Raw genomic sequence first — 14,023 nt, forward strand, 5'->3', positions numbered from 1 at the left:
GTGCAGGGAGGGCCGGGACATGAATGCACAGTCACACAGCATCAACAGATGTTCCTTTAGTGCTCAGATTCCTCCGTGTCAGAGGTTGATGGAAACGGCCTCTTATTTTGAAGAGAGATGCCCCTTCTCTCTTCACCATGCAGTACTCTGAGTTCTGAGGGGCAAACTTTAGTATAAAGCAGAACGTACGTGGGAAAAAAAAATGAAATCAAATTTAAAAAACTCGTCTCTCGTCCCTGACATGATGTATTTGAATGTCCTCTCAAGAGCAACTCTGTTGCTGCGAGCAGTGTCACGTTTGATGGAAGGAGAAAGAATGTCTTGCTTTTCCATTAATGGATCATTTTAAAGCTCTTTACCACCACAGTCCATTAAGTATTAAAGGCATTTTCAACATCAGAGAGGCTTAAAGAAGTGATAAGCCAAACGTGGGCATGGGGGTGTATTGTTTTGTTATTGTAATTAAAAAGTTGCTTCTAGTGCTCTTCGGAGCCGTTTGAAAGGTTTTTATCATGGCATCAGGGCCACAGCACCTGAGCAAGTACTTATCAAAGAGAGAAGTTCTGCTCTGAAACAGCCTGGGTGTTACATTTGTAATCATTCCTCTGTGTCACAATAACATTTTTCTCACCAGATGAATTGCTGGGATGTAGTAGTACAATGAGACCACACATGGGTATGGCATTGGAAACAGAAAGTGTTTAAGTGGTCTTATTCCAGTGTATGTAAAACACTTATTTGAAAAGGGAAAACAATGTGGAATGCTCCATGCACGCGTCTAAGGTAAGAACTGCAGGGAAAATTCGAACCAGAAAGTAGCTCTGGCACACCAGATGTGCCTTTCAGTTCAAAATAAGTGGTCTGAAAGCTGGACATGTTTAAAATCAGACTTGAAGACCTGATGCTCCACACAGAGCCCAAGTGTCAGATGGTCCAATTTGTCCTCAATTGAGCAGGTGAATAAAAAAATCAAGTACACAACGAATATTACATTTTCACCTTTGTGGTTCAAATCTTAAATCTTAGAATGTAAATCTCTCTTGACTACTATGAAAAAAGGAAAAGAATCGCTGACAGTGATGACTGACTTGGTTTAGTCTTAACAAATGTTGCATCCTGATGCAAATAGCAGCCTTTTTTTAGTGAAGAAGCTCTGACAAATCAAATGGACTGTACACTCTCTGCCCATCACCAGCACATGGAGCATTTAGCGCTTAAAGCCATGGTTTGAAAACAGTCAACAGTAATAAATTCTTAAGAGCTGTATCACAGGCAACTGGACTTGTCTCAGTTTCTTGAGGACGCTTCTCATCCATGAGGCTTCTTCAGTTCTCCAGTCCTCTTGGATGAGAGGTGAAACATCTTTAAGAAACTGAAACTGAAATAAAAAGCCCAGTTGCCTACAATACGGCACTTAGAATTACCGTGACCTGGATGAATTAGGACCTTCATCATCAACAGTAATCAGTAATTCAAATGGTCTGACAAATAAAGGAAACAACCTAGTGTCTGTGTCTGCTTCTAATCAGCCAGTCCGATCATGTCATTCAGGTTAAATTAAATGAATGGACAGACTGCTGGCCTACACACACTCTGCCCAGGTATGAGCTGCAAAGTGGGTATATTAATTGCTAAGGCTTTTAGCCAGCTAGCCGCTCAAATGTGGCAGGGAAATGCTAGTGAAACTGCCCAGTACTAACATGCTAGTTTAATAGCACTACAGCTGTGTGTTCATTGGATAAGTTCATCCTGATGTGAATGAGACATGAGGCAGTTGTATATGGTTAGAGATAAATGAGCCAGATCATTTGTCTCAGCTCAGCATAAACAATCACTTTTGTTCTGTATAACTGAGACACATTTTGCACTGTTGACCTGTGATGGGTATGTGGGCACATATCAATTTAATTAATCGATGTAATCACAGTCACACTGAAACTCACGCTGAAATCAAATGATGTGAAAACATCAAACATGTTTTATCTATATTGAACTTTTTTTTCATTTTGACTGAAGTCAGACGTATCAGGAACTCTGCTTCGCACACGTGCTCATCTCCCTATTCTTCTGTCTGGTGTTCATTCAGTAGGAAGCAACGTGGCTCTCAGACGGGAGCAGGCTCCCATCTTTCACTTAAAAGAGCAGGCCCGTAGAACCTGCTCATTCACAACCAGCACATCAATATTAGCGATGACAACAGTGACAACAGCCCCCGAGGCAAAGCGCGAGCTGCTGCAGCAGTGACAGACTCTGGCACACTAACCAACTCTGCAGTGTTAGCACGAGCACACACCCACAGCAGCGAGCAGTAGCTGCTGTGCCAGGTAGCCTTTTCCATCTGAGGTACATTGACAGCTATATTGCTTGTGTTTGTGATCGTGACATTTAACAGTGTTGTTGGGTCATATATTTATAAGGCTAAAAACAATTAAGAAAAAAAAAAATAAAAATTTGATAAGCCTGTTGAACGTAGCCAACTTATCATTCGCACATAAGTCCCTTTCCGGCCAGCTGTAAGAGCTCAGGGCATTCGGTGCTGTTGTAATCAGGTGGGGCGTGTTCTTGTTTTTTTGGAGGGAGGCCTGGGTGGAGTGGGTGGAACTTTTAGCAACTGTGACTGATGGTAAAGGAGAATACTTCTTTACCATACGCAGGTGTTGGAAGTCACAAACTTATCATGTTACGTCTTTCTTTACCACTGAGAGGGGGCTGTGACCATCTTCAACAGCAGAGGAAACCGTCATTCTGATTCGGTGATAAAGGAGACATTTTCCTCAGTGATTGAAATGATGGGCAAATTATCAAAGCAAGGTTGAATTTGCCTTTAACGGTCATACAGCTGTAGACCTCATGTGTTGTGCTGTGCCTTCATTAAGTGCTGTGGCATTCATGAGAGAACGATAAAAAAAAAAAAAAAGAAAATACAGTAGTTCCAGTTCAGGTCATTTAATGTGTTCCCTGTTGCTCATTGTTACTCTGGTGGTCTTCATGTTAGCCTACACACACACACACACACACACACACACACACACACAGCTCAGGTCAAATATCTGTGAAATAACCCCATATATATTCAGTACTATGTATAAGGTGGCCATATACCAGAGAAATAAATGAACCGCTAACTCAGAGGGACTGTATGTTCACTGGTCTTTCATCATAGGCGATAAAGCTAAAGGAAGAATTGTTTTTTGTTGATGCAGAAAAAGACAGACGATTAATTCTCTGCTCTTATTCATGCACACGCATGCACACACGCACACACACACACACACACACCTTGCTGAGGTAAATCTAAAGCATTTAGGATTTGTGCACGTGCAAGTGTTTGTGTTTCCACCACACTGACGTTAACCACCGTTTCATTAGTATTCCAATTTTGCGTTCTCCGTCTATTTTAATGGCTCTATTTTCATTCAGAGTGGAGAAGAATATCCGCAAAACTTGGGTGGCTGAGCCATTCAGTAATTTTCAAAAAATGAACAATCCAGGAACTTTGCCAGGAGATTTTCTTCATCAGTGACTACTCTATTGCACCATCTGTTAGCTGACAATAATTTGCCCGACAATTACCTTTGAATGTACGAGGCCCACTTCATCCCCCGTAGCTGTGATTACCACGCTATACTTTTATATTCTTTAACATTACCGGTACACACCTGCAGAGAGTGTCCAGGGAGAGTGGAGGATGCTCCGCAGAGATTTTGTCTGGAGATGAAAGTACATCATTTAATTCAGAACTGACTGAATCTCATTTAGATTTGAAATTTAAAAAGTTTTGAGATAAAAAACAAACTTTTTATAACAACAAATTTACAGTTGAGCATAGTTATTTACCTTGAATAACCCCAAAAGTCTACAGACACTTGTGGCCATACAAACAGCAAATACTTGCTTTGGATAAGGGGACATTTTTTTGCCTCAAAAAGCTGTACATTTTGCACTGGAAATGTGAATACTGATGAGTTTTCTATGAGAGGCTTGGAGGTGTAATGGGGACAAATAGTATGACTTAAGATAATATAAGACTTTATTGATCCCATACTGGGGAAACAGTCAAAATTAAAAGTTGATCAGTGATTAAATGATGGATAAAAATGAAAACAAGACAAAAACATATAATTCAGTGGGACCATATACACTTTACTCTCCTTTCTCTTGCAGAAATGACCAAGGAAGAGAATTGCACATGACCGCACACAAATATGTAAGACACACATGGTGTGCAGCAATATGACACACATGTTTACCAAGGTAAAAATGAAGAGTTTAATTACAGAGTAATACACCAGTATGAACTAGAGGATTGTCAGAGGGGAAGAATGGGAAGATTCATTTGAAGCAGAATGGCAACACAAATCTGCAATGTCAAGCTGTAATTTCTTCAGCTCATAGTGTTATTGTTTTAGGCACAAATAATAATATTATTAATAATAGCCATAACAATTTACACCATAAAAAAACAAAACAAAACAAAACAAAACAAAACAAAACAAAACAAAACAGCAAAATACAATGACACAAATCAGCACTGAAATGTTGCCTGGATTGAATTTTGGTTGAGGAAGTTTGCGCCTGATATCTGAATTTTTGTTTTCCACACCAAACTTTGTGTGAGCTTTATTAATAACTTTCTTTATCGTAATTAGATAATATTTCATAAATCACCACCTGTGCTACGTAATTGGAAGATGTTAATCTGTTTCCCCTATCAGTCATCAGTAATAAAGCACAATTATTATAAATGGTTTAAAAACAAATCATTTTTGAAAGACAAGTTTGACAGATTAACTTATCTTACCTCACTGATATCATTCTTTTTTTTTCTATTAATAATGGGGAATAAAATATTGCATGCCATTTATTTTGCTTAATAAAACTATTATGGAGGCTTGCATCGGATTTAATTTCAAAAACTTTATTGATTTTATTCCCACCAACTTTGCATTTAACTGTCAAGATGTCCTCAGTCAAAGTGCTTTCACCGGAGCAGTCAGAAAAAAATAACCCGCGATAATGTCGATTTTTCAATTTGTAATTTGATTGAAAGATGATAAACATTTATTGGGACATGACATATGACGGAAATGTCAATCAATGTGGTGGGAATACCATGACTTCTACTAATTCAATTTAGACTACCAAATCGTTTGATATCATCTCAGAAATGATTTAATTTGATGAAACTCTGGTGACATTCTTCCAATATCCTCTCGCTGTACTGAAGCGCATACTGTAATTTCTCAATCCTGAGGCTGCCAGTGGACAGGGCCCTGTTTGAGAGTCTGCTGGTGTGCTGTGTGGTGTGCTGGGTCTTGGCAGATGCATGAGATGGTGGAGGGCTCTCACTGAGGTGATTAATCAAAGCTGACATTTGGATGGAAACGAGCAAAGTTGGAGGGCTCATCTCAGTAATAACACGGCGCTGCAGAGCCATTGTCCAATATATAGAATTTAACTTGCATAAAGTATTCCAGCAAAGCCATTACTGTGTTATATCAGTAATAATGAAGCAGAATCATTAGTCCAAACTGCTCATTGGCAATATGAAAAGTACACTCAACAAACCATTTACATAAAGTAAAACTTTGATATTATGATTCTTTATTATAAAGATGAGATAATTTAAATGCAGTCTTTCTCACTGACATTGGGATAGAAGAAACAGCAGGCTTCCTGGACAACATACTGTGCTCACTCTTCCAACAAATAATGATCAAAAACGTGTTATCTATGATTTAGATGTTCAATTTAACAAAATAAATAACATTTTTCAGCAAACAAAGAAACAGAAAATGAGAGCATCAAGGCTTATCACGCAGTAGAGATGATAAAAGTAAAGTAACATGAAGAGGTTTGGTGCGTGGCTCCAAGTCTGATAACCGAACATTTTGTGGAGCTTTCAGCCACATCTTGTCCTCATCAGCGAATAACGTGATAACTTGGTCATTTAGAAAGAGCATATACAGGGTTTGTTTTTCAACTGGGAAAACGAATAAAGTCGAGAAAAAACCACAACATATTTAAATTCTAAACTTTACAACCTTTGAAAATGATCGACCCACCGGTGTTAAGATCCCATTTGGGTCCTCACCTTGTTTGACCGTAAAATCCAACAACTGGCCCTTCTAAACGTGTCGTGTAGCATTCATCAGCTGATAGTCTGTTCAGTAGAGAAAATTCCAGTATGCGAGGACAGTGCCAGGTGTTTTCTGCCAAGCTACTGTCAATAATTGATCTTAAATGTAAATAGTACAAAAAATGGCTAATGCTCTGTCTTGTCCTTTACTTTAGGCATCACATTTGAAAATGTGGCATACCCCTTTATTTTGAAGTATTGACGTATTTTTGTGTACAATTTTGGCTTTTACAAATGCACAACGTCAACATAAATCATTATCCTTGGAAACTTTTTAATGGTACCTGCTGCCTTCAACAGTCAGCCATGCAGCGGGATTAGAATCTAAAGTATGGACAAATAGCAATCAGGATGCTTAAAATGAGTTTAAGTGTATGGGTTCCATGGTGGAGAGGCAGTGCTTGCACTTTTGGGGAGATTGAATTTGTTCCATAGGGCCAGTCTGCAGGATATGATTCATTTGAAACCCACTCACCACCTTACATAATCACCACTTGCTGTGCTTTTTAGGGAGGCTATTCTGTGGAGTGACAGACTAAGTGTCAGAGTCACTGTGGTGGCGAAGCACGGAGGTTATGGGTTTGCTTTGCATATAAAGCAGTGTTGCGCTGAACATGGCCCCACCCAAGCCTCAGCTTCAATGGGAGAGGTTTTTTGCAAAAAGAAAAATATTATTGCTTGCGCTTGTGTGCCGGACCCACAGTATGCATGAGGCAGACATAACTCAGCCTGCCAATTTAGCCTTGTCAGTAGGAAAAAATGTTGGTAATGGAATGTGCAAAACTCTGAATTATTATTATTATTATTATTATTATTATTATTATTATTATTATTATTATTATTATTTAAACACATTTTTCTCTGACAATACCAGCACATGGTAAGGTATAGTTAACATTAGTTAACATTTGGCAAAAAACGTGGTTACAGTAAATGGTATACTAAAATCAGGGAAAATAACTATGTCATTTTTTGCGAGGATAATTGTGTGCACAACCTCAAACATCAGAAGTATGTGAAAACCAGAATATAATGAAAAAGGGTTTGTAGCTCTCATGACATTCTGACCAATTCCTGGTCAAACTAAACTGTGACTTTCACTTTTCTTCATGATTCAGTCTAACAGTGTGCGGATGTAAGCTGTTCTTTGTTCTGAAGGGGGGGTGTTATCTTGGCAATATGAACCAGAAGAATGTAGCATTTATTCCAACAATATTGTTTTCAGTAAACATAGACATGTTAGTGGTCGTTAGTTTAATCTGCGTGGCTTGGCTATTTGACAAACTTAAGAAACAGCTCTGAAACCACTAACCACTACAAACACTAAAAAACAAACTTGGAGATATGGGCTACAATCCAAGAGGTTTGAAATCAGGCAAGCAGTAATCAGAGAGAATTCCTTAAATGCGTGGTCCACCCAAGTGCAAACCTACCAGATGTTATCCTTTGGTTTGCAGTCATGACAGCATTCACCACCTTAATCTGGTGCCATGAGTAACCACATTTGGATGAGAGGGTGGAGCTGGGCAGGATACCCTGATTGGATGGGAGAACCTTAAGACTTAGGTCATTAAAAAACAAAAAACAAAAAACAAAAAAAAGTAAAGAAAATGGCACCATAAATTACAAGAGGACATTATGCTTTATTGACAAAGATTTGAAAACTAGCAATTGAGACCATAAAGTCACTGGGAAACTTTACATTATTAACGAGGTAACAAATCAAGTGAGGAGTGGGGTCAGTTCTACATTAGCTCACATACATGTGTTTCCAGGCTGAACCATATAACATGCTTTAAAACCAATGGTATAAATTACGAGAAAGGTATTCTCAAATGCTAAAATGTGTCCAGAGTCATTACACATGTTAGAGAAGGACTTAATGGACTCATGGTTTGAAAAGGACTAAAATTAATAGTTGGTCTGGTTATCACATATGTTGAAGACTCTAATAGAACGTGATACTGGATACAGGATACTCGACTATCAACTTATCATTGAATGTACTGAGCATAAACCTATAGTGGCTGTAGTAGTGTATAGTGCAGAGGACAGTTCTCAGAGGCGCAATTATACGATTCAAACATATCAGCGAAGCTGTCAGTTCGGTAAGCCTCATGGGGGGAGCTGCTGAATCTGTACACTGTTCAGGAATACACTGAGTTTCATGCCAATACCATGTATTGTTGATTTAATCCCAGACTCGTAATGGCCTTCATCTGACAGAAGCAGTCTGGGATAAACTTTGTGGTCCTGAGTTAAAATGGTATTCTGAGTGTTAAAGCAGCATGAAATTGGTTCTGTTTGCAAGCAATTCCTGGGACACTTTTTTTTTTTTTTTTTCAAAAGAGGAGCAAGAATTTCCAATCAGAGAACTCTGAATGTTCACCCTCTGTGGGGCAATGGAAATACAAGACAACGCAGAGCTCACTGTTTTGGCTCATTTTCCCCCCAAAAAATAAAACAAGCAGCGACATTAAGGGGTATCTGTGTTAAGGAATTCGACATGAGCGTGTATTTATGGTATCACTCTCAATATGTTGTTTTAATTTCCTCATACTGGACAAATAAAGTGGACTAGAACTGAGATAATGGTGGTTATGAGCCTGTAGTTTATGTATAGTATCGTCCACAGCCAGCTGCATATATCTCTGGTGGACATTTATAGCATATTAAATACAATAAAAATGATATCTGCACACACAGGTTAGCACATATTGCCATGTTAGAATGCATAAGTGCAACTAGGTGAAACTCCATCTGATGTCAGTCAGCACAAATGTAAATAGATGACACAATGTTTTTGTTTCATTCACGTTGTGTTTGGTCCCTTTTGCCAACTTCCTCCCTCACACTCACACACATGGCTCTGTCCTGGAAATTATAGCAACAGGTGACCAAATGACACACTGATCCGTCTGGTAAACATGTGGATATCTCTTCATTTAAACATTGTTGGAAGCATTTGAGATAAAGTTAGTACACAACTCAACAATGTGTATTACATCTAGTAGTTTTGATGATGTTAGCGCCAACTACCCTACATATTGTACCTTTAACTATTACTTGGGTTTGCTAAATTGTTCTCCGAGCCAAACAGAAATAATTAAAATACACTCACACAGTCTAGTGTGATTGGTTGTTTGCAATAAACAGACCTATTTTTTGCTTTCCAGTTGTGACTAATTTTGTCAGGGTAGATTATTTTCGCCAGTCACCAGACTACAGCTCTGTGCTGCGGCAAACATGTGGCAGTTTCTTGATTGATGGAATACAGCATATGCACAGCCATATTACTGTGGTGACAGCTGGCACAGTTTGAGTAATTGCTTGCTTCTGTATCTTCTTTTATGCATAATTGGAGTATTTCTTTGTCAACAGGGTTCATATTGCTCCCGTTTGGAGTGCTTGTGTGTGTTTGAGTGTGTGTTGGCTACTGGTCTAGCGGTGCGCAGACCTGTATGTCTGAAAAAGGGTAGGTGTGTGTGTGTGTGTGTGTGTGTGTGTGTGTGTGTGCATATATCCAGACTGTAAGTGTGGGTGGGTGCTCCGTCGGTGCAGAATACTTTAAAGCAACAGATTGTTGCGAGCTGTAACATCATTATTTAATGAAGCTATCTGCTGGCTGTTCTGCGGTGTTTCACTAATGATGTAATTCCAGAATTAATGCTATATTGATGACAGGAAGACATCTGCTTTCTGCATGTGTGTGCCATAGCCTTATCTTTAATTTATGCAAAACACATGAGCACATATGAATACAATATGGGCCTTCATTTGAATGGAAATGTAAAAAGAATGCAATCTTGGTTTTGTGATTACGCTCATAGAACTGCATCTCCAGAAAGTCATTACTCACATTAAAAATGGGAGAAAAAAAAAAATTGCATTCCCAGGAATCCTTTGAGAATGTGCATTACATAAAATATAAATGTTTGACCTGAGGCAAGCTGAAATATGGAAAAACTTCAATTTTAACTCTCGGTGAAAATGTGCATGTTTGTTTCGACTTAGGAGCAGTTTGGTCACTGGAGGCTGATGCTAACAGCGGCGGCTATAATGAAACTTCACCTGTTTTGATTTCCTATTTAAGCGCCAATAGCGGCAGTGGCGGCTCCCTCTGCCTGATCGCCTCATTAAAGAGCCATAAAGCAGTTTGACACTCACAGGATGCCAATCCATCACAGCTAGGCCACTTCTGATGGGGGAAAACCTCTAGGGGAGGCAAGCTGCAATTGCTGGGAGGAAGGGGGGAAAAAAAGTCCATGTCAAACTGAGCTGTCGTCTGGTGAGCTGAGATGCCAACACCCCTGAGGCGGCAGAGCTGGATCCAGATCCAGTAGCCGACTAACACGTCCCATAAACTCATGAGCGAGGCAATTAGCAGGAGCCCCTGTGGATAGCACATTCCTCTCCCAATGATTACCCCCCCCTTCTCTTTTCGCTCCGTCTTTGCTTCTGTTAAAATTCCTCTGCTTGCTTGCCAGTCCAGCATTTACAATTCAGCCATCAACACATTTCAATGCAGCAGTGGTTGTCTGCCCAAACACAATTGTGCAGCCTGCTCCTGTTAAACAGCCATGTTCCTCATTACTCTAATTACCTCCGCAGGAAAATTTAAAAAAAGACATAACGTGTCATTTTGGAGGCCAATAAACACAACTGAAAGTTAGTCTATACTGCAGGAAACTCAGAGTTAATTGTCGACACGTCACCATTGCAGCGCAGACTTTATTTTTTTTCTTTTTCGTAGAGTAGTTAAACACAAAACAGAAGATGTAACAATGCATTAACAAATGGGTGATCTGAAAAACTGAGAACAACGAAACATAACTTGGGTTATTGGTGCCTCTCTGTGCATACATAATACTGAACATATTGAGATTATTTTGAGATTTGATGAAAGTATACACAGGGCGCTCGTTTTGTAATTGCTGTATGAAGTTAACCACTGCCTGCCGGTCCAGATGGTGCTAGTGTTGACAGGAACAATCAGAACATTATCTGTCCTGCTGCTTTTTACCCCCACACTGTGTTCAAATAAACAAATAACTCATTTTATCCTTAACCACACTGTAAGCAGCACTTCCACAATGCTGAAATGTAAAAACTGTAGATAACACTACAGTGTAACATTAATGATGATAGATTGTATAGTAGATGATAGAATAGTGTACTATACACAGTATGTAACTATGCATACTAAAGCCTACTTGTATGCTTTGACTGGAATTCATTAGCCATATTTCAAAGACATAATTTATGTTATGTATGCTGAAGTGTATACTTTATGTTTGTTGGATCTTAAATATACTATTTTATTTAGCAAGTTTGCCCCTTTAAATGACCACTGCCATTTAGAGAGTGCCCTTGCCATTAAAGGGTGCACTTGGTCTGCAACGGTGTTTGGTTGGGTGGCGTGTGAGGCATAGTTAGATGCAAAGATAGCTCTCAGTTTGTGTTGTTCATGACCAAAGATACATAAATGCAGCTTAAAGACACTTTTTTTTTTCTTTTATTACAATAAGAAGCTAAATTATTGTCAGACCGAGCAAGTGAATGCTGAGCCAATGATCGCATTACACTGCTGTACAGTATCTAACCTTTACAATATTTTCTTCCCATCATGATTTGATTTATGAGCATGGTTTCCACACCGTCCAAAGAATGGCAAGAAAAATACACACCACAAAATACACTCATCCCTGGGGATAATATCTTCACATCACCTGATGGTATTCTGTCATCAGCAACCCCCTAACCAAATAGCCTACATTATATCTGTGCTGCACACACACGCAAACATACTCCACATTCATATCACTCACCTTGCCCTAGAAGCTTCACATTTCAGTGAATGCTTAAACCCATAGTGGTTGTAACAAATAGAGTGGAACGGTGGTGAGAGACTCATGATATATTTACAATTTTTGGATTTACTCACTCTATCGAAAGAGTGGTTTGTTATGTTATACCTATCCAGTTGACAATGCCAATGCTCTCCAAGGACATTTTTTTTTCTTGAAGACATTTGTTTAAAACGATACAAATGCAGGGTAGAGAGAGTGATGTAAAGGGTTAAATTTGATACCAAAATGTCACAGAACCTGTGGGACAAATGGTAAATAAGCCCTCCCTGCCTCGCCACAGTGACACTGTAGGATGGCAGACTGCTTGGAAAAACAATGAGCGCCCTTTTTCCCCAGGCCTGCGCGTGCTGCGATATTAATAAGTGTCCTTCATCATTTCCCGCGGTGGGATCTTGTTAACCTATGCACCACACTAAATCAATCCTGAGGAAACAAACTGTGTCACCATCCAGGTGCTTTTACTTATCCAATCAGGCTAATAAATACATTGGTATTTAATGAATATAAACATTAATTATGACTTTGGACGGAGAAAATGGTAAATGTGCCCCGGAAACATGATAATCCATCTGCTGAAAACATGAACAAATTATGTGTAGAATAAGGATTTTTAATGGACACATTTGAAGGTTTGTTGTTCATATTCAGTTCAATCTGTGTTCAATATTCTATTCATGGGAATCTTATATTTTACTGCACTTTAGTACACTAATATGGGATTATAAACTGTACTTTTTGTCAAATTAAACAAAAAAGAAACAATCTGGTCTACATAAGACAGTGAACATACACTGTTATATGCTATGTATGCTAACAGAGACTTAATAAACCATAACTTGTATTGAACTAGGCAAAAACTAGAAACAGTACGGCCTTTATTACATAATAAACGTACACCATTATAAACTAAGTACAGTATGTTTACTGTCCAATATAAACCATGTTATTTCTAGCTTTTGCCTAACTTAATACAATTATGGATTATTAACTTTAATTTTTGTACTTAGCTTGTAACTGTCTTAGTTTACTATCTAATATATATATATTTACATATTATTTCTTGTTCTTGTCTAATTTTACGAAAAAATATAGCTTATTGCATGTTATTAGTGTACTCTGAAATAAAGTGTGACCCTTAAATTGTCTTGGGACCAACAGGCCAGGAAATAAGTAGTCTCACAACACAACACAACACAACAGAAAATGTAGTAGAAAAACGTATGGGATAGATTGTTTTAGTTTGATTTCATTTATAGTTGTTTCACCTTGAACCGAAGGCACGGTTTGTGCCCGCCAGGAGTATCAAGGGAAGCTGCCAGGCTTTGTGTAAGACTTCTAAACCTCAGGCTCTACTACAAACATCACTGCCATGAGACACATGGAGGGAGTTCTTCCTTTGAAGATTTCTCCTGGAGGTGAACACAACAAGGGCAATGTGTCCGATACAGTATGATTCATTTCAAAATGGGAAAAAAAATGATTCAATCACTGACAGTGGACAGAAGTTCACTGATGATGAATGCATCAAAATATTGAAGTAAAAGTTGTCCCGACCTGCATTAAATATATGTCATAAAAGCACCAACCTTATGAGATGTACTGCACAGATGTTTCTCCTTTCAGAAGACGCCATTGCTGTGGTGTTAAAGGTGCCAGGACATGGCAGAAAAGGAGGAGGACTTTATTCAGCTGATTTTGCATTAGCTGCAGTACAAAACCAACAACCACCAGATGGTACATGTGAGAAGTCCAGACTACAGCGAACACATCAGGTTCACTGAGCTTCTGAGAACCGGACATGCTATTTGATTTCCTCATTGACTCAAAGCGTGTGCGGAAGTGCATTTATTAACTGTTTGCTGTGTGTCAGAATCAAAATCCTGGTTGGATATTGTTATTTGTTTTTTTTCTCAGGGCTATCTATAGTTAGACTAGACTAGACGTTGGTGTTGTAAATAGTATAGGCTGTAAGTGAGCAACATCTAAAACTGTCCTTGTTAATCAGTTTCAATGT

This window comes from Acanthopagrus latus, chromosome 11, assembly GCF_904848185.1.
Source record: "Acanthopagrus latus isolate v.2019 chromosome 11, fAcaLat1.1, whole genome shotgun sequence".
Taxonomy (NCBI): Eukaryota; Metazoa; Chordata; class Actinopteri; order Spariformes; family Sparidae; genus Acanthopagrus; species Acanthopagrus latus.